Raw genomic sequence first — 21,239 nt, 5'->3', positions numbered from 1 at the left:
TGAGAGGGGAAGGAGGAATAAATACTACCAAGGATGGTTGAAAAGACATAGGGAATTTTATTATCTCATATTTGTCTACAATCACATATAATATGCAAGTATTAACATGTATTTGAAAGATGTTACACCATTTATAAGAATAATATTTCCCAAGTACCACTCATTGGAAACTTCATCTCATGTTGTTGGTCAGGGTAGTCCAAGAGACCTCCAAAAAATATCTGTTATTGTTGCCCTTGATTGGCTCACAGAATTTGAAGATACAACTCTGTTGATGAAGCCTCAATACACTTCAGACAAAAATTTGGGAGAATTGAATTGAAAATGACATAGAACCTCTACCATGAGAAGTGGCTTTCTTAAAGTGAAAAGATGCCAAGGGAGATGAGCAATCAATCACTTGACCTATACAGATATGATTTCTGTGAGCCACGACAATAACTAGATTAGCAAAATATCCACAATGGCAAAATAGTGGAACTGTCATGTTGGAGGTTTCAAGTGCTGTACAAATAGACTTAAGGCACTCTAAACAAGAGGTAAGACAACCACTTGGGCCTGGAGATGGCATACATCCAAGAGGTGAACCTGCTACTGCCAGTGTCCGAAACAAGTATACTTTCTAGCCACTTTCTAAATATCTATCTCTATACACACAGGCAGATAAAGTTCTCACCCCCCATCAAGGAAACTTCTTTTTGCAATATATGAAGACTATCATAAATTCCCACAACTTTGCAAAATGCAGAGAATAATTGTCTATAAGATGGTGAATCCCAAAGATACATCTGCAATGAATCCCGTTAATCTAAGGCTTGGGAAAACACAGAAAAGGGAACAGAAAGCCCCCAGAGGTCCATGACCCCTGTTGATAGGATATATTCCCTAGATGTGACAGGGAAATATACCTATGAACTCGGGAAAATTTTACATGGTCTTATACCTAGATGAAGGAATACAGCAAGTCAATGTCTGCTGAAAGAGGGAGAAACAGGTGCTTCAGGAGGATAAATCCCTTATTTTTATCCAGAGCTCAACTCAGGATAAATTTATGTACAAACAGAATTTAATGGACTCAGTAGTTTATATATACATGTGATCATATATACATAGCAGTAAAAATTAAAGAAAGAATCATAAACATGGGTAGGGGAGGAAGACAATGGAAGGGGAAAGGGAGAATGGAAATCACATAGTACAGTGAAGGCACTATGAGTTTCTCAAAAATAACCATTACTTAAAATAAAAAGAATTGTACAGAACAATACATTTTATGATCTCAGTAATTGATTTTGCACGTGAAAACATTCTGAAAGCTAAATTGTATTAGAAAACAGTTTAAAGTAATCATCATCTCTAATTCCAAGTACTTTTTACTGAGTTTCTGGTTTGTGGTCATGACCTCAGGTTCACAAATCTCCAGAATGATCTCTGAAAAAATTCACAATTTCTCAATATAGCAGCCTTTGTACTGGTGTTACAATATTTCTTCCAATCAGTAGCTCATTTCAGAACAAAGTTTGGGATGTTAATGATTTTGTTGCCTGCAGTGTATTTTTTCCTCTAATTATTTGCTATAAGCTGAACAGGTGGCCAAGACTGAAATCCTAACAGCACCCACGAATAGTTCTTTCCAATGTCAGACTATGTTTGGTTTGAAGGAATACCTTTCTATGGTATATTTTTTAAAAAAGAAATAATTAAAGAATGTCATGATAAATTTGATCAGAGATGAAGACACAGTCATACTAACTTACCCCAAATCAGGTAAGGACAATCCATGAGACTTATCCTGAACTGTCTGGGGGAGTTTAGGCTTTTGATCTTCACTGATTTGGGTGGTGATTAATAATGAAATAAGTGATTTGTGGGCATGGAGAGCTGTTTGAGAAAGCATTTCCACTCAGATAATGATCTCTAATATAACCTGTGTAATCAGAGGCATGGTTAGTGTCTTAGCTGCTCCTATGAGCAATGAGAATGGATCTTAAAGCAGACTCTGGAAATGGTATGTCTCTATATGGAAGAGAGTAGAAGAGAAAGAATGATGAGAATAAACAGAAGAAATAAATAGCATAAATAGCATCAAGAGAAAAAAGAATGAATGTAAAAAACATATTAAGGAAAAGACAATGTCAGGTAGAATAATTAGTGTGAACACTGTCCATGTAGAAGAAATTGTCTCAAAATTCAAAAAAGTGGTATCATGGGCATTTGAGGGATGGTCATTCATGGGAGTCAGAAGCAGGAAACATTTGGAAAGTATTAGGTTGCTGAAATCAAATGGAAATGACATGAAAAACCCAAAGGTGGTGGACAAAGGAAAGAGATTTAGACAATAACCCAGGGAAAGAAGCTAGAGAAAATTCCATTGATAAAGGAGCATAAAATCACAAACATAAATGTGTTTAGTAAATAATGAATCACTAAGTGATTTATTTGCCTTAAAATTAAGTGGCACTCATACCTATACTGCAGCATAGATGCATCTCAATGACATTGTATTAAATGAAAGGAGCCAGTATCAAGGACAGAGTCTATGACTTCATCTCTGGCAAATATTTGGGATAGTCAAATTCATCCAGAATGTAGAGCGCTGGTGGCTTAGGACTGGGAGAATGTTTAATAAGCAGATTGAGTTTACTGAGTATAGAGTCTCAGTTTTGCCAGGTGAAGCATTGGGAGCATGCTGAATGAATATACTTTGTAGTCACACCCTGTGGATATTGTGAACAACACATGTCTGTGTGCATTGAAACAGCTGTTGTGTAAATTGTATGGTTGTTTGTATATTACACTCTAGGCTTTTCAAAAGTACTCTTTAAATAAGTGACCATAACTTTTTTTTCTTGTTCAGGAACTAACTGGATAATTGAGACTGTCTGCTTGATTCAGACCAAGGGGAATCCCAAATGGTTGCAATCTGTGCCCATCTGGGAACGCTCACCCTGGATAGAGACTCCACAAGGATATTCACTACTAATGAATAAGGAAGGACCACACCTCATCACCTAGCACCTTCCCATCAATCTTTTCCCCAAGTCTATCTTCAGTTCCAAGGCCAAGGTCAGTATCCAATAGTTGTTGAAAAATATTTGACCAAATGTTCATTGAACTTAGTCTATCTTGATGGGCCCTGGAGCTCTGCCTGACATGCACTCTGATTGTACATGTTGGTGGAGGGAAGCTGGGATTCTCATGCACTATTTGGTGTTGCTGTGTCCCTTCCTCAGACTACATCAGAGTACCAGGATATCAACCACCACACAGTGATGTTGGGCGGATATCTGAGAGAAAGTCTGATATCACACTAGAGCACTAAGGACTACACATACAGGTCAAGCAGAGTTCAAACTCTAGTGGACAGTTGATATTGCTGTTTTGTAATCAAAGTCAGTTAGCTAACCATGATTATACATATAGAAAATACCTAGTGGGTAAATTATCCAAGGCAGAATTGCTCATAGAAGATGTAGCCTGACCAGGCATCAGTGCTTTAGTCATGGGGATTTTTCAATAGTCATGGCTTATCTTTACCCACTTTATCTTGCTGTGTCTATCTGTCTACTGAGATGAGTAGCCACAGTAATTACCTACATCACTCACAGAGGATCTCCAAAAGAGATCAGATATATCCAGTTTCTGGCCTATCATAGCTCCTTATTATTAAGAAAGTTTTCTGGAAGTTCCTCCACATTAGAACCTGAAAGTATTTTATGCTTAAAGTACAAAAGCATACTTAGAAAAAAATTATCACAATCAAGTTGTGACCATTAACCTATATGTATTTGTCTTTTTTTCTTATTAAGAAAAAAATTTTATTCATTTTACATGCCAATCACAGATCTCCCTCTTCCCAACTTTCACCCTTCTAGTGTCCCTTCCCCTAACCCATCCCCATACCCTACTACAAAATGGTAAGGCCTCCCATGGGGAGTCAGAAGAGCCTGATACATTCAGTAGATGCAGGTCTAAGCCCATCCCCCTTCCTTAAGGCTATGCAAGGTGTCCCACCATAGGTAGTGGGCTCCAAAAGGCTTGCTCATGCACCAGAGATTGATCCTGATTCTACTGCCCAGGGGTCCCTAAAGCAGATTGCACTATATAATTGTCTCACTCATGCAGAGGTCCTAGTCCAGTCCTGTGGAGGCTTCACAGGTGTTGGTCTAAATTTCATGAGTTCTCATTTGTTTGGTTTGGCTGTCTCTGCAGGTTTCCCCATTGTAATCTTGATGTCCCTTATTTATAGAATCCCTTTCTCTCTCTTCCACTGGACTCCTGGAGCTCAGCCTGATGCTTGGCTGTAAATCTCTACATCTGGTTCCATCAGTTACTGGAGAAAGGCTCTATGCTGATAGTTAGGTTATTCAACAATCTGATTACTGGGGTAAGCCAGGTCGGACACCCTCTCCATTATGGCTAGTTTTCTAAGCTAGGATCATCCTTGTGGATTCCTGGGACTTTGCAAGGAAGTTCTCCCTATTCCCATTTCATGATATCTCTTTCCTTACTCTCCCGCTATGTCCCTATTCCAGCACGAACCTCCTGTTCCCCTATGTCCTCGTCCCCCATTCCTTGCTGTCTATTAACCCCCCTTCATCCTTAATTTTCTCATGTATATCTCATCTATTTCTCCTTCCCTGGGATCCTTCCTAGGATCCTCCCTGCTAGCTGGCCTTCCTGGAGCTGTGGGTTGCAGTCTGTTTTTTCTTTGATTTACATCTAGTATCCACATATGAGTGAGTACATACCATGTTTGTCCTTCTGAGTCTGGGTTACCTCACTCAGGATGATATTTTCTAGTTCCATCCATTTGCCTGCAAACCTCATGTCATTGTTTATCTCTGTTGAGTAGTACTCCATTGTGCATATGTGCCACAATTTATTTATCCATTCTTCAGTTGAAGGAGATCAAGGTTGTTTCCAGGATCTTGCTATTACAAATAAGGATGATATGAACATAACTGAGCATGTGTCCTTGTGGTAAGATTGAGCATTCCTTCGGTATAAGCCCAAGAGTGATATAGCTGGGTCTTGAGGAAGATTTATTCCCAATTTTCTGAGAAATTGTCATACTGATTTCCAAAGTGGCTGTACAAGTTTGTACTCCCAACAACATTGGAGAAGTGTTCCTCTTGCTCCATATCCTCTCTAACATTACCTGTCATCAGTGTTTTTGATCTTAGCCATTCTGACAAGTGTAAGATGGTATCTCAGAGTCCTACTGATTTGCATTTTGCTTATAACTAAGGATGTTGAGCACTTCCTTAAATGTCTTTTGGCCATTTGAGATTCTTCTGTTGAGAATTATCTGTTTAGCTCTGTAGCCCATTTTTTAATTGGATTGTTCTGTATTTTGATATCTAGTTTCTTAAAGAGACTATATATTTTTGCTATAAGCCCTCTGACAGATGTGAAGATCTTTTCCCATTCTGCAGGCCATCATTTTGTCTTATTACCTCTTCCAATGCCTTGCAAAAGATTCTCAGTTTGAGGAGGTCCCATTTATTAATTGATTCTCTCAATGTCTGTGCTACTGGTGTTATATTTAGGCAGTAGTCTCCTGTGCTAATGAGTTCAAGACAACTTTCTATTTTCTCTTCTATCAGGTTTAGTGTAACTGGTTTTATAATGTTGTCTTTGTTCCACTTGGACTTGAGTTTTGTTGCATGACAATAGATATGAATCCATTTGCAATCATCACTTGTTGACTGCCAGCTATGCCAGCACCATTTGTTGAAGATGCTTTCTTTTTTACATTGTACAGTTTTGGCTTCTTTGTCAAAACTCATGTGTTCATGGGTGTGTGGGTTAATGTCAGGGTCTTCCATTTATTCCATTGGCCTACATGTTGGTTTTTATGCCTATATCAAGCTGTTTTTATTACTATAGCTCTCTAGTAGAGCGTGAGGTCAGGGATCATGATGCCTCCAGAAGTGGCATTATTGCACAGGAATGCTTTAGCTATGCTGGATTTTTTGTTTTTCCATATGAAGGTGCATACTGTTCTTCCAGGTCTGTGCAAAATTATGTTGGGATTTTGATGGGGATTGCATTGAATGTATAGATTGCTTGTGGTAAGATTGCCAATTTTACTATGTAAATTCTACCTATCCATGAGCATGGGAGATCTTTCCATTTTCTGATATCTTCTTCAATTTCTTTCTTCAGAGACTTAAAGTTCTTGTCATACAGGTCTTTCACTTACTTAGAGTCACCACAAGGAATTTTATATCATTTGTGGCTATTGTAAAGGGTGCTGTTTCTCTGATTTCTTTATCAGACCATTTATAATTTGTATATAGGAGAGCTACTGATTTCTTTGATTTAATCATGTATTCTGCCACATTACTGAAGGTGTGTATCAGCTGTAGGAGTCCCATGGTATTTGGGGTCACTTATGTATACTCTCATACCATCTGCAAATAGCAAAAGTTTGACTTCTTCCTTTCCAATTTGTGTCCCCTGATTTCCATTTGTTGTTTTATTGCTCTAGCTAGGACTTGAGTACTATATTGAATAGATAAAGGGAGAGTGAAGAGCCTTGTCTTGTTCCTGATTTTAGTGGAATTGCTTTTAGTTTCTCTCCTTGTCATTTGATGTTGGCTAAAGGCTTGCTATATTTGCCTTTATTATGTTTAGGTGTGTTCCTTGTGTATCTAATGTCTCAAAGACCTTTATTGTGAAGGGGGTTTGGTTTTTGTCACAGGCTTTTCAGCATGTAATGAGACAGTCATAAGGTTTTTTTTCTTTCAGTTTGTTTATTTTGTGTATTATATTAACACATTTCATAAGTTGAACAATTCTTCAATCACTGGGATGAAGCCGATTTGATCATGGTGGATGAATTTTTTAATGTGTTCTTAGATTTGGTTTACCTGTATTTTATTGAGATTTTTTGCATCAATGTTCATGAGGAGATTGGTCTGTAATCCTCTTTCTTTGTCGCATCTTTGTGTGATTTGGGTATCAGGGTAACTGCAGCCTTATAAAAAGATTTTGATAATGTTCTTTCAGTTTCTATTGTATGGAACAATTTACAGAGTATTGGTATTAGCTCTTCTTTGAAATTCTGGTAAAATTCTGGACATTTTTTGTAGGGAGACTTTTAATGGCTGTTTCTCTTCTCTTAGGGTTTATAGATGTATTTAAATTGTTTATCTGATCTTGCTTTACTTTGGTATGTGGTATCAATACAGAAAATTGTCAGTATTTTTAAGGTTTTCCAATTTGTAGAGTACAGGTTTTTAAAGTATGACTTTATGATTCTCTCAATTTCCACATTGTCTGTTGTTATGACTCTCTTTTCATTTCTGATTTTGTTAATTTGGATGTTCTCTATCTGCCTTTTGGTACTTTTGAATAAGGGCTTTTCTATCTTATTTATTTTCTCAAAGAACCAGCTCTTTATTTTATGATTCTTTGTACTATTCTCTTTGTTTCTATTTTATTGCTTTCTGCTCTCAATTTGATCATTTCCTTGCATCCATTCCTCCTGGGTGAGTTTGCTTCTTTATGTTCTAGAGCTTTTAGGTGTACTGTTAAGTCACTAGTGTGAGATTTCTCCACCTGATTTATGTGGGCATTTAGTGATATGAATTTTCCTCTTAGCACTGCTTTCATAGTGTCCCATAAGTTTGGAAATGCAGTATATTCATTTTTATTGAATTCTAGGAAGCCTTCAATTTCTTTATTTCTTCCTTGACCCACTGGTGATTCAGTTGAGCATTAGTAAGTTTCCGTGTAATTGTAGGCTTTCTGTAATTTTTGTTGTTAAAATCTAACTTTAAGCCATGGTGGTTCAAAAAATAAGGGAGTTTATTCCAATTTTTTGTATCTATTGAGATTTTCTTTGTGACTGAGTATGTGGTCAGTTCTAGAAAAGATTCCATGGGGTACTGAGATGAAGGTATATTCTTTTTTGTTAGGGCAGAATGTTCCATAGATATCTATTAAGACCATTTGAGTCATAGCATCTGTTAGATCCCTTATTTCTCTGTTAAGTTTCCATCTGCTAGATCTGACCATTGATGAGAGTCAGGTCTTGAATTATCCCACTGTGAATGTGTGGGGTTTGATGTGTGGTCTAAGTTTCAGCAATGTTTCTTTTACATAAGTGGGTGCCCTTGTATTTGGGGCATAAATGTTCAGAATTGAGACTACATCTTGGTGGATTTTTCCTCTGATAAATATGTAATGTCCTTCCTGATCTCTTTTGATTGATTTTAGTTTGAAGTCTATTTAGTTAAATATTAGGAGAGCTGCACCAGCTTGCTTCTTAAGTCCATTTGATCAGAAAGTCTTTTTCCAGTCTTTTACTCTGAGGTAGTGTCTGTCTTTGAAGTCGAGGTGTGTTTCTAGTATTCAGCAGAAAAATGGATCCTCATTGCATATTCACTCTCCTAATTTGTATATTTTTACAGGCAAACGGAGTCCATTGATATTAATGGATATTAATGACCAGTGATTGTTAATTACTGTTATTTTGGGGGCAGTGGGTGTGTATTTCCCTTCTTTGTGATTTGCTGCTGTGGGATTATCTATTGCTTGTGTTTTTTGTGGATGTATCTGATATATTCTTTGGTTGGAATTTTCCTTCTAGTCCTTTTTGTAGGGCTGGGTCTGTGGATATGTGCTGTAGAATAATGCTTTGTACACTGGTTTGATAAAACACTGGCCAGTAGCCAAGCAAAAAGTATAGGTGGGCCAATCAAACTCAAGGAATGCTGGGAAGAGGATGAGTGGGGTCAAGAGTCACCAGCCAGACACAGAGGATGCAAGATGACAAGGCAGAAATGAGAAAAGTTACCAAGCTATGTGGCTAAATATAGATAAGAATTATGGGTTAATTTAAGTGTAAGAGCTAGTCAGTAATAAGCCTGAGCTAGTGGCCAAGCAGTTAAAATTAATATAAGCATCTAAATGATTATTTTATAAGCCTTTGAAGAACCACATGGATGGGTAGGACACAGAAAAACTTCCAACTACAGATAGGTATTGTTTAAGTCTAGTTTTGTCTTGCAATATCTTGTTCACTCCATGTATGGTGATTGAAAGTTTTGCTGGATATAGTAGTCTTGTCTGGCATCCATGGTCTCTTAGTGTTTGCATTACATCTGTCCAGGACCTTATGGTCTTCAGAGTCTCATTGAAAATTCAGGTGTTATTCTGATGGGTCTGCCTTTATAAGTCACTTGGAGTTTTTCCTTTGTTGCTGTTAATATTCTTTATTCTGTATGTTTAATGGTTTAATTATCATGTGGCAAGGGGACTTTTTTAGGGGGTGGTCTAGTCTTTTTGGTGTTTTATAAGCTTCTTGTATCTTTATAGGTATTTCCTTCTTTAAGTTGAAAATGTTTTCTTTTGTGATTTTGTTGAACATATTTTTGGTGCCTTTGTGTTGGTATTCCTCTCCTTTATTTATTTATTTATTTATTTATTTGTTTGTTTGTTTGCTTATTTTGGTTTTCCGAGACAGGGTTTCTCTTGTGTAGCTTTGCGCCTTTCCTGGAATTCACTTGGTAGCCCAGGCTGGCCTCGAACTCACAGAGATCCGCCTGCCTCTGCCTCCCGAGTGCTGGGATTAAAGGTGTGCAACACCACCGCCCGGCCCTCTCCTTCTTCTTTCTCTATTATTCTTATGTTTGACATTTTCATGGTGTCCCAGATTTCCTGAACATTTTGTATTTTGGCTTTTTTGGCATTGGTGTTTTCTGTGACTGAGGAATCTATTTCCTCTATTGTATCCTATATGCCAGAGATTCTCTCTTCCAGCTCTTGTTTTCTATTGGTTATGCTTGTATCTGTAGTTCTGTTCATTTACTCAAAATTTCTGTTTCCAGTATTCCCTCAGTTTGTGTTTTTTCTTCATTGTTTCTATTTCAATTTTCAGGTTTTGAACTCTTTCCTTCACATTTTTAATTGCTTTTTCATGGTTTCCTTTAAGGGCTGTAATAATTTCTTCCAATTTTTTGTTCACCTTTTCCTCTATTTCTTTAAAGGAATGTTTCATTTCTTCTTTAAAGGAAATGAAATTAAATCATCTTCAGGAATTTATTTTTAAGTTCACTTTCTTCTGCTTATTTTTTTTATTTTATAATTTAATTTTACATATCAGCCATGGATTCCATTACTCTCCCCCCGCAACCCCTCCCCCCAGCCATCCCCCCAGCTCACCCCTCATTCTCATCTCCTCCAGGGCAAAGACTCCCCTGAGGATTGAGTTCAACCTGGTAGATTTGGTCCAGGCAGATCCAGTCCCCTCCTCCCAGGCTGAGATAAATGTTCCTGTATAATACTAAGTTTCCAAACAGCCAGTTCATGCACTGAGGACAGGACATAGTCCCACTGCCTGGATGTCTCTCAAACAGATCAATCACTCACTTATCCAGAGGGCCTGATCCAGCTGGGGGCTTCTCAGCTATTGGTTCATAGTTCATGTGTTTCCATTCGTTTGGCTATTTGTCCCTGTGCTTTATCCATCCTTGGTCTCAACAACTCTCGCTCATACAAAGCCTCCTCTTTCTCACCAATTGGACTCTTGGAGCTCCACCTTGGGCCTGGACATGGATCTCTGCATCCTGTTCCCTTAGTCATTGGATGGGGTTTCTAGCATGACAATTAGGGTATTTGGCCATTCTATCACCAGAGTAGGTCAGTTCAGGCTATCTCTAGACCATTGCCAGTAGACTATTGTGGGGGTATCATTGTGGATTACTGTGGACCTCTCTAGCACTTTGGTTCTTCCTATTCTCATGTGGTCTTCATTTATCATGGTCTTCTATTCCTTGTTCTCCCTCTCTGTTCTTGATTCAGCTGGGATCTTCCATTCCCAAAGGCTCTCTTTCGCTTAACCCTTGCCCTTCATTACTTCCACTCATGTCCAGGCTGTTCATGTAGATCTCATCCATTTCTCTGTCATTGGGGTCCTCATTTCTAGGTAGTCTCCCTGGAGTTATGAGTATCAGTCTAGTCATCTTTGTTTTACATCTAGTATCCTCCTATGAGTGAGTACATACCAGGTTTGTCTTTCTGAGTCTGGGTTACCTCACTCAGGATGATTTTTTTCTAGATTCATTTATTTGGCTGCAAACCTCATGATCTCTGATGAGATTGTTTTTCTCTGCTGAGTAATATTCAATTGTGTATGTGTACCACATTTTAATTATCCATTCTTCAGATGAAGGGCATCTAAGTTGTTTCCAGATTCTGGATAATACAAAAAATGCTGATATGAACATAGCTGAGCAAGTGCTCTTGTGGTATGATTGAGCATTCCTTGGGTATATGCCCAAGAGTGGTATAGCTAGATCTTGGGGGAGATTGATTCCCAATTTTCTAAGAAAGCACCATGTTGATTTCCAAAGTGCTTGTACAAGATTGCATTCCCACCAGCAGTGGAGGAGAGTTCCCCTAGTTCCACATCCTCTCCAGCATAAGCTGTCTTCAGTGTTTTTGATCTTAGCCATTCTGACAGGCATAAGGTGGTATCTTAGAGTTGTTTTGATTTGCATTTCCCTGATGACTAGGGATGTTGATCAATTCCTTAAATGTCTTTCAGCCATTTGAGTTTCCTCTGTTGAGAATTCTTTGTTTAGTTCTATAGCCCATTTCTTAAATTGGACTGTTGGTCATTTTGATGTCTAATTTCTTGAGTTCCTTATATATTCTGGATATCATTCCTCTGTCAGAGGTGGCATTGGTGAAGATCTTTTCCCATTCTGTTGTTTTGCCTTGTTGACCATAACCTTTGCTCTACAAAAGCTTCTCAGTTTCAAGAGGTCCCATTGATTGATTGTTTCTCTCAGTGCCTGTGCTACTGGTGTTATATTTAGGAAGTGAACTCCTATGCCAATATGTTCAAGACTACTTTCTACATTCTCTTCTAGATGGTTCAGAGTAGCTGGATTTATGTTGACGTCGTTGATCCACTAGGACATAAGTTTTGTGCACAGTGACAGATATGGATCTATTTGCAGCCTTCTACATGTAGATATCCAGTTATGCCAGCACCATTTGTTGAAGATGCTTTCTTTTTTCCATTGTACCCTTTTGGCTTCTTTGTCTAAAATTATATGTTCATAGGTGTGTGGGTTAATGTCAGGGTCTTCAATTCGATTCCATTGGTCCACATGTTGGTTTTTATGCCAGTACCAAGCTGTTTTTGTTACTATACCTCTATAGTAGAGCTTGAGGTCAGGGATCATGATGCCTCCAGAGGTTGTTTTATTGTACAGCATTCTTTTGGCTATCCTGGGTTTTTTGTTTTTCCATATGAAGTTGAGTATTATTCTTTCCAGGTCTGTGAAGAATTGCGTTGGTATTTTGATGGGGATTGCATTGAATGTGTAGATTGCTTTTGGTAAAATTGTCATTTTTACTATGTTAATCCTGCCTATCCATGAACATGGGAGAACTTTCCATTTTCTGACATCTTCTTCAAATTCTTTTATCAGAGACTTAAAGTTCTTGTCATATAGGTCCTTCACTTGCTTGGTTAGTGTTACCCCAAGGTATTTTATATCATTTGTGGCTATTGTAAAAGGTGATGTATCTCTGATTTCATTCTCAGCCTCTTTGTCAATTGTATATAGGAGGGCTACAATTTTTTTAAGTTGATCTTGTATCCTGCTATGTTGCAAAAGTTGTTTATAAGCTGAATTAGTTCCTTGGTTGAATCTTTGGGGTCACTCAAGTATACTATCATGTCATCTGCAAATAGGGAAAGCTTGACTTTTTCCTTTCCAAATTGTACTCCCTTAATCTCCTTATGTTGTCTTATTGCTCTGGCTAGAACTTCAAGTACTATAATGAATAAGTATGGGGCGAGTGGGCAGCCTTGCCTCATTCCTGATTTTAGTGGAATTGCTTTGAGTTTCTCTCAATTTAATTTGATGTTGGCTGTTGGCTTGCTGTAAATTGCCTTTATTATGTTTAGGTATGTTCCCTGTATTCCTGACCGCTCCAAGACCTTTATTTTGAAGGGGTGTTGGATTTTGTCAAATGCTTTTTCTGCATGTAGTGAGATGATCATGTGTTTTTTTTTTCAGTTTGTTTACATGGTGTATTACATTGACGGACTTTCATATGTTGAACCACCCTTGTATCCCTGGGATGAAGCCTACTTGATCAAGTTGGATAATTGTTCTGAGGTGTTCTTGGAGTCTGTTTGCCAGTATTTTATTGAGTATTTTTGTATCAATGTTCATGAGGGAGATCGGTCTGTAGTTCTCTTTCTTTGTTGCATCCTTGTTTGGTTTAGGAATCAGGGTAATTGTAGCCTCATAGAAGGAGTTTGGTAATGTTCCTTCCGTTTCTATTGTGTGGAACAATTTAGAGAGTATTGGTATTAACTCTACTTTGAAGATCTGATAGAATTCTACGCTAAAACCATCTGTTCCTGGGCTTTTTTTGGTTGGGAGACTTTTAATGACTGATTCTATTTCCTTAGGGGTTATTGGACTATTTAAATAGTTTATCTGGTCTTGATTTAACTTAGGTATGTGGTACCTATCCAGAAAATTATCCATTTCTTTTAGATTTTCCAGTTTTGTGGAGTAGAGGTTTTTGAAATATGACCTGATGATTCTCTGGATTTCCTCAATGTCTGTTTTTATGTCTCCTTTTTCATTTCTGATTTTGTTAATTTGGATGCTCTCTCTCTGTCTTTTGGTTAGTTTGGATAAGGGCTTCTCTATCTTGTTGATTTTCTCAAAGAACCATCTCTTTGTTTCATTAATTTATTTGTATGTTCTCTTTGTTTCTATTTTGTTGATCTCAGCTCTCAATTTGATAATTTCCTGGCATCTATTCTTCCTGGTAGAGTTTGCTTCTTCTTTTCTAGAGCTTTCAGGTATGCTGTTAAGTCACTAGTGTGAGATTTCTCCAACTTCTTTATGTGGGCATTTAGTGCTATGAAGTTCCCTCCTAGCAGTGCTTTCATAGTGTCCCATAAGTGTGGGTATGTGGTGTCTTCATTTTCGTTGATCTCTAGGAAGTCTTTAATTTCTTTCTTTATTTCTTCCTTGACCCATTGGTGATTCAGTTGAGCATTATTCAGTTTCCATGAGATTGTAGGTTTTCTATAGTTTTTGTTGTTGCTGAAATCTAACTTTAAGCCATGGTGGTCTGATAGAATGCAGGAAGTTATGCCAATTCTTTTGTATCTGTTGAGATTTGCTTTGTGGCCAAGTATGTGATCGGTTTTAGAGAAGGTTCCATGGGGGTGCTGAGAAGAAAGTGTATTCCTTTTTGTTAGAATGGAATGTTCTGTAGATATCAAGAAAGTCCATTTGAGTCATAACATCAGTTAAGTCCTTTATTTCTTTTTCTTTTTTTTTTGGTTTTTAGAGACAGGGTTTCTCTGTGTAGCTTTGCGCCTTTCCTGGAGCTCACTTGGTAGCCCAGGCTGGCCTCGAACTCACAGAGATCCACCTGGCTCTGCCTCCTGAGTGCTGGGATTAAAGGCGTGTGCCACCAACGCCCGGCTAAGTCCTTTATTTCTATATTGTTTCGATTTGGAAGATCTGTCCAGTGGTGAAAATAGGGTATTCAAGTCTCCCACTACTAATGTGTGGGGTTTTATATGTGGTTGAAGCTTTAGTAATGTTTCTTTTACATATTTGAGTGAACTTGTGTTTGGGCATAAGTGTTTAGAATTGAAACTTCATCTTGGTGGATCTTTCCTGTGATGAGTATATAATGCCCTTCTTGATTTCTTTTGATAGATTTTAGTTTGAAGTCTATTTTTCTGGATATTAGGATGGCTACATCCATTTGTTTTTTAAGACCATTTGATTGGAAAATCTTTTCCCAGCCTTTTATTCTTACGTAGTGTCTATCTTTGAATTTGAGATTTGTTTCTTGTATACAGCAGAAAGATGGGCCCTGCTTTCATATCCATTCTGTAAGCCTGTGTCTTTTATAGGTGAATTAATCCATTGATATTAAGGAATATTAATGACCAGTGATTGTTCATTCCTGTTACTTTTTGGTGGTAGTGTGTGTGTACTTCTCCTCTTTGGAGTTTATTGCTGTGTCATTATCTATTGCCTGTGTTTTTGAGGGTGCATCTGACTTCCTTAGGTTGGATTTTTCCTTCTAGTGCTTTCTTTAGGGCTGGGTGTGTGGATAAGTATTGTTTATTCTGACTTTGTCTTGGAATGTCTTGTTCTCTCTGTTTATGATGATTGAAGGTTTTGCTGGGTATATTAGTCTAGGCTGACATCCATGGTCTCTTAGTGTCTTCATTATATCTGTCCAGGTCCTTCAGGCTTTCAAAGTCTCCATTGAGAAATCGGGTGTTATTCTGATGGGTTTACCTTTATAGGTCACTTGGACTTTTTCCTTTGCTGCTCTTAATATTCTTTCTTTATTCAACACATTTAGTTGTTTAATTATTATGTGGCAAGGGGACTTTTTTTCTGGGGGGGGTTAGTCTGTTTGGTATTCTATAGGCTTCTTGTATCTTCAAAGGCATTTCCTTCTTTAAGTTCCAAACGTTTTCTTCTATGATCTTGTTGAATATATTTTTTGAGCCTTTGAGTTGGTATTCTTCTCCTTCCTCTATCCCTATTATTTGAAGGTTTAGTCTTTTCATGGTGTCCAAAATTTCTTGGACATTTTGGGTCATGACTTTGTTGGCTTTAGTTGATTGATTAATCTATTTCTTCTACCATATCTTCAATGCCAGAGATCCTCTCTCTCATCTCTTGCATTCTGTTGGTTATACTTGCATCTGAAGTTCCCGTTCGTTTACTCAGATTTTCTATTTTCAACATTCCCTCTGTCTGTGCCTTCTTCATTTTTTCTATTTCCCTTTTCAGGTCTTGGACTGTGTCCTTCATCTCGTTCATTGCTTTTTTCATTATTTTCTTTCAGGACTTTATTGTTTTCTTCTGCTTTATTTGTCCTCTCCCCTGTTTTTTATATTGTTCTTCCCATTTTTTTTTGTTTGACTTTTCCTTAACTTCATTTGTAATTCCTTTTATATAAGCCTCTACCCTCTTCATTTATGTTATTCATAAGGCTGGTTTCTTTTGCTTCTTCCATTTTGTGATGTTCAGGTCTAGTTGTTGGAGGAGGGCTAGGTACTGGTGATGCTGTATTGCTCCTCCTTTTGTTTTATGTACTTCTGCCTTGACGTCTTACCATTTCCATGTGGATTTGTTTTTGGTCTTATCAGCGCACTTGGTCCAGACAGAGTTGACAGATTCAGAAAGTCTCTCTCTCTTGTCCAGTTTGGAGCTCCAGGGCAGGATGGTAGCTGGGGGCTGGTCTCTAAGTCTCAGGAAGTGGCTGGGGTATGGGGCGGATGGGCTTGTGGCAGGGCGTGGAGATTGCAGGGTCTGCCAGGGGTCTTGGAGAATGGGAGCCTTCCCAGTGAGGGTGGAGAGGATCCTGCTCGATGGCCAGAACCTGGGGCCAAGTTGGGCAGAATGGCTGGTGCCCAGGGATGGGATCTAGGCTAAGCCCAGGCACTCAACTCTTGTCAAGATGGGAGGTCTGGGGCAGGATCTTCTTCTGCTTCTTCTATGTTGTGATGTTCAGGTCTTGTTGTTGTAGAACCACTAGGGTGTGGTGATTCCTTATTGCTTTTTATGTTGTTGTATGTATTTTTGCTCGGGGTCTACACATCTCTTCCTCCAATACATGCAAGAGGTGCCTCTGTATGAGTAAGCGGCTCTTAGTTCAATGGCCCAATCTATGCTTCCTTGTCTGTGTCTGAGGGCACCACTCTGGGTCCAATCTTAGCTCTTGTTCTAATTGCAACTGATGGATTCTGTGTCTCAGAGAGCTGCTTTTGGTCCTATCAGGCCTCTTGTCCTATTAGGGCTCTTGGTCCAATGAGAGATTGCAGATTCTGTGTCTCATGAAGCCACTTAGTTTGCAGGGAGATGGGTAGGTTTGGGGTAGGGAGTGGGTCTTTTAGATTCCAGGGTTCAATGGAGGTTTTGGTGAGACACCCTGCCCTCAGGATTCTCCCTGCTTGCCAGCAGCTGTGGCAGCCAATGGTGGAATTTCCTGGGGACTGATTGTTTCCCAGGGCATAGGTTCTAGTGGTGGGACTCTAGGTGGGAGAAAAGTCACTCACCTCTTGGTCTAATGAGAGCTGGCAAATTCTGTGTATCAGGAAGCCACTGGGGTCACAGGAGGATGGGATTATTTAGGGTATGTCATGGGCCTTATAGATTGCAGAGTCAGATGGGGAGTTTTGGTCGTGGTGGCTGAGCCCGCCCTTGGAATTCTTCCCTGTTGGCCAGGCAAGTGGGACAGTTAGGTGCGTGTTCATGTGTGTGTCTTATCTGGATTTGACAAATGAATGTTTGTAGAAATTAAGGCTTAAGAGATGAATTCTAGAATAATGTCACAAAGAACATCAGCATAATATGTAAATTTCCTTTTATTATTTTTTGTTTCTTCTATTTTTGAGATTACAATGTAAAATAATTACAAATATCATACCCATTCTTCATCCTTCCCACATGGTCACCTTTAAAGCCCTCCTTTCACTTTTTCAAATTTATGTTCTCTTTTTCATTATTTGTTGTTATATATGTATGCATATATGTATCTACATATCCCTGAATATTTTAGTACAACAAACTTAGTCTCTACAATGTTACTTTTATGCATGTTTTCATGACTAAGAAATTGGCATTGCATAACGAGTTGTGATGTGTTTCCCAGGGCCAATTTACATCTCTAACTTTCAGCATTTCTTAGTTCCTATAGGTCTTTATGTTAATCATTGTACAAAGAAACATTAACATTAAACTGCATCATTATTATTTTTGAAAGTTATATTTGGTAGTTACAGTTACAGCAACCAATTAGTCATTTTCAGATAGATTTAGCACAGTATTCATTATTCTGTGTATATAGGTTGTTCTTTCACAGTGGATGGATGGTCTTTCACACTTTAAGATATTGATCTTTACAACTATTGAATCAATCTTGGCTTTTTGTTGTTCATGTGGTTTTTACAGTATTAGTTACCTCAGTAATTTTGCTGTTACCTTTTTGTAAATCAATAAATTTAGAAAAGCAGATTCCGACTATAGATATTTTGCACTTCTCTTTATATTTTATCTGAAGAAAAATAATAAATGTTTTTAGAAACCTCATTAGTATTTGATTTTCAGTTCATATAAATTGTGCCATTTAAAGGTTGGGACTGATTATATTGACCTTCATGTACATGTTTTTCCATTTAAGGTGATCTATGTCATCAGAAATCCCAGAGATGTTCTTGTGTCTGGCTATTTTTACTATGGTAAGAAAAACTTTATGAAGAATCCAGTGTCACTGGGGACTTATATTGAATGGTTCCTCAAAGGAAATGGTAAGTGTCCTCTTAAATATAGAAGTTGAGGTAGGCTCACCTACATTTTTTAAGACAGGGTAAGATACACTATAAGCTGGCCTTGAACTCCCCATATAGCCACGGATGTCCTTGAAGGTCTGGTCCTCCTCCATCCACCTCTTGAGTTCTAGGGCAATAATCACCTACAACTATGTTCTGTTTATTTAATGTTGGCACTCAAACACACAATGTCATGTTATCTAAATTGGTTACAGTGCTATCCTTTAGTATACTCATTAGTTTTCACTTGGCTCCATCCTATTCCTCCACATTAAACCAATCTGTCGATCTGAGGCTCATTGCCATTTCAGACCCAATTGTCAGACAGGGAACAGACAGACCTTGCTCCATGATATACTATCCTGGCATCATTTATAGTATCTAGTCTTTCCAGTACTAATGTAGATGTTATAGTTTCTGGTAGTTTGAATAAGAAATTTTCCACATAAACTCATGTATTTTAACAATTATTTCCCAGTTGATGGAACTTTTTCAGAAGACTTATTAGGCACAGCCTTGCTGGCACAATATATCATTGAGTGTGAGCATTGAGAGGTTAAATTCTTTTTTTTTTTTTTTTTTTTTTTTTTTGGTTTTTTGAGACAGGGTTTCTCTGTGTAGCTTTGTGCCTTTCCTGGAACTCACTCTGTAGCCCAGGCTGGCCTCGAACTCACAGAGATGCGCCTGGCCCTGCCTCCTGAGTGCTGGGATTAAAGGTGTGTGCCACCACCACCCAGCGAGAGGTTAAATTCTTAAGCCACCTCAGTTTCCTGCCTCTGCTTGCTGATTGTGGTTTAGGAGATGAAGCCCTAGCTTCCAGTTTATATAGTGCTGATGACTACTTGTTGCCATTGCCTACCTTCTCCCATCATTTATTCTAATCCCTCTAAATATATAAGAAAAAATAGGCTCTCTTTTCCTTTCTTTTTTTCTTTTTTTTTAGTATTTTATTTTATTTTTTTAATTTTATTTTACAATACTATTCAGTTCTACATAATAGCCACAGATTCCCTTGTTCTCTCCCTTCCTGCTCCTTCTCCTTTACTCCAGCCCACCCCCCATTCCCACCTCCTCCAGATCAAGGTCTCCCCCGAGAACTGGGATCGACCTGATAGACTCAGGCAGGCAGGTCCAGTCCCCTCCTCCCAGATTGAGCCAAGCGTCCCTGCATAAGTCCCAGGTTTCAAACAGCTAACTCATGCAATGAGCCCAGGACTTGGTACCACTGCCTAGATGCCTCCCAAACAGATCAAGCCAATCAACTGTCTCACCTATAAAAAAAATCAGTAGCCCTCCGATATACAATGGACAAAGAAGCTGAGAAGGCAATCAGAGATACATCACCCTTTACAATAGCCACAAATGACATAAAATACCTTGGGGTACCACTAACCAAGCAAGTGAAGGACCTATATGACAAGAACTTTAAGTCCCTGATAAAAGAAATTGAAGAAGATGTCAGAAAATAGAAAGACCTCCCATGCTCATGGATAGGCAGGACCAACATAGTAAAAATGGTAATTTTACCAAAAGCAATCTACACATTCAATGCACTCCCCATCAAAATACCAACACAATTCTTCACTAACCTGGAAAGAATAATACTCAACTTCATATGGAAAAACAAAAAACCCAGGATAGCCAAAAGAATCCTGTACAATAAAACAACTTCTGGAGGTATCACGATCCCTGACTTCAAGCTCTATTATAGAGCTACAGTAATAAAAACAGCTTGGTATTGGCATAAAAACTGACATGTGGACCAATGGAATCGAATTGAAGACCCTGACATTAACCCACACACCTATGAACATATAATTTTAGACAAAGAAGCCAAAAGGGTACAATGGAAAAAAGAAAGCATCTTCAACAAATGGTGCTGGCATAACTGGATATCAACCTATAGAAGGCTGCAAATAGATCCATATCTGTCACCGTGTACAAAACTTATGTCCTAGTGGATCAAGGACCTCAACATAAATCCAGCTACTCTGAACCTGCTAGAAGAGAAAGTAGGAAGTATTCTTGAATGCATTGGCATAGGAGATCACTTCCTAAATATAACACCAGTAGCACAGACACTGAGACAAACAATCAATCAATGGGACCTCTTGAAACTGAGAAGCTTTTGTAGAGCAAAGGATACAGTCAACAAGGAAAAGCAACAGCCTACAGAATGGGAAAAGATCTTCACCAATCCCACATCTGACAGAGGACTGATATCCAGAATATATAAGGAACTCAAGAAATTAGACATCAAAATGACCAACAGTCCAATTGAGAAATGGAGTATAGAAATAAACAGAGAATTTTCAACAGAGGAAACTCAAATGGCTGAAAGACATTTAAAGAATTGCTCAACATCCCTAATCATCAGGGAAATGCAAATCAAAACAACTCTGAGATACCACCTTACACCTGTCAGAATGGCTAAGATCAAAAACACTGAAGACAGCTTATGCTGGAGAGGATGTGGAACTAGGGGAACTCTCCTCCACTGTTGGTTGGAATGTAAACTTGTACAACCACTGTGGAAATCAGTATGGAGGTTTCTCAGAAAATTAGGAATCGAACTACTTCAAGACCCAGCCATCCCACTCTTGGGCATATACGCAAGGAATGCTGATTCATACCATAAAGATACATACTCAGCTATGTTCATAGCAGCATTATTTGTAATAGCCAGAACCTGGAAACAACCTAGATGCCTGTCAATGGAAGAATTGATGAAAAAATGTGGTACATATACACAATGGAGTACTACTCAGCAGAGAAAAAAATGTAAGCATGAAATTTGCAGGCAAATGGATGGAACTAGAAAAAAATCATCCTGAGTGAGGTAACCCAAACCCAGAAAGACAGTCATGGTATGTAC

General features: G+C 38.4%; 1 pseudogene across 1 annotated transcript; it reads left to right on the top strand.

Moving 5' to 3' along the window:
* The first annotated feature begins 1,513 nt into the window (after window positions 1-1,513).
* On the top strand, window positions 1,514-18,929 carry LOC143273270 (sulfotransferase 2A1-like; annotated as a pseudogene). The gene is made up of 3 exons (XR_013051199.1): window positions 1,514-1,767; window positions 2,858-3,066; window positions 18,217-18,929. The product of XR_013051199.1 is annotated as a sulfotransferase 2A1-like (transcript).
* The last annotated feature ends 2,310 nt before the right edge of the window (window positions 18,930-21,239 follow it).

The sequence above is a fragment of the Peromyscus maniculatus genome, chromosome 1, assembly GCF_049852395.1.
Source record: "Peromyscus maniculatus bairdii isolate BWxNUB_F1_BW_parent chromosome 1, HU_Pman_BW_mat_3.1, whole genome shotgun sequence".
In the NCBI taxonomy this organism is placed as follows: Eukaryota; Metazoa; Chordata; class Mammalia; order Rodentia; family Cricetidae; genus Peromyscus; species Peromyscus maniculatus.
The sequence above is the reverse complement of the archived record's forward strand: the minus strand, read 5'-3'. Positions and strand labels throughout refer to the sequence as shown.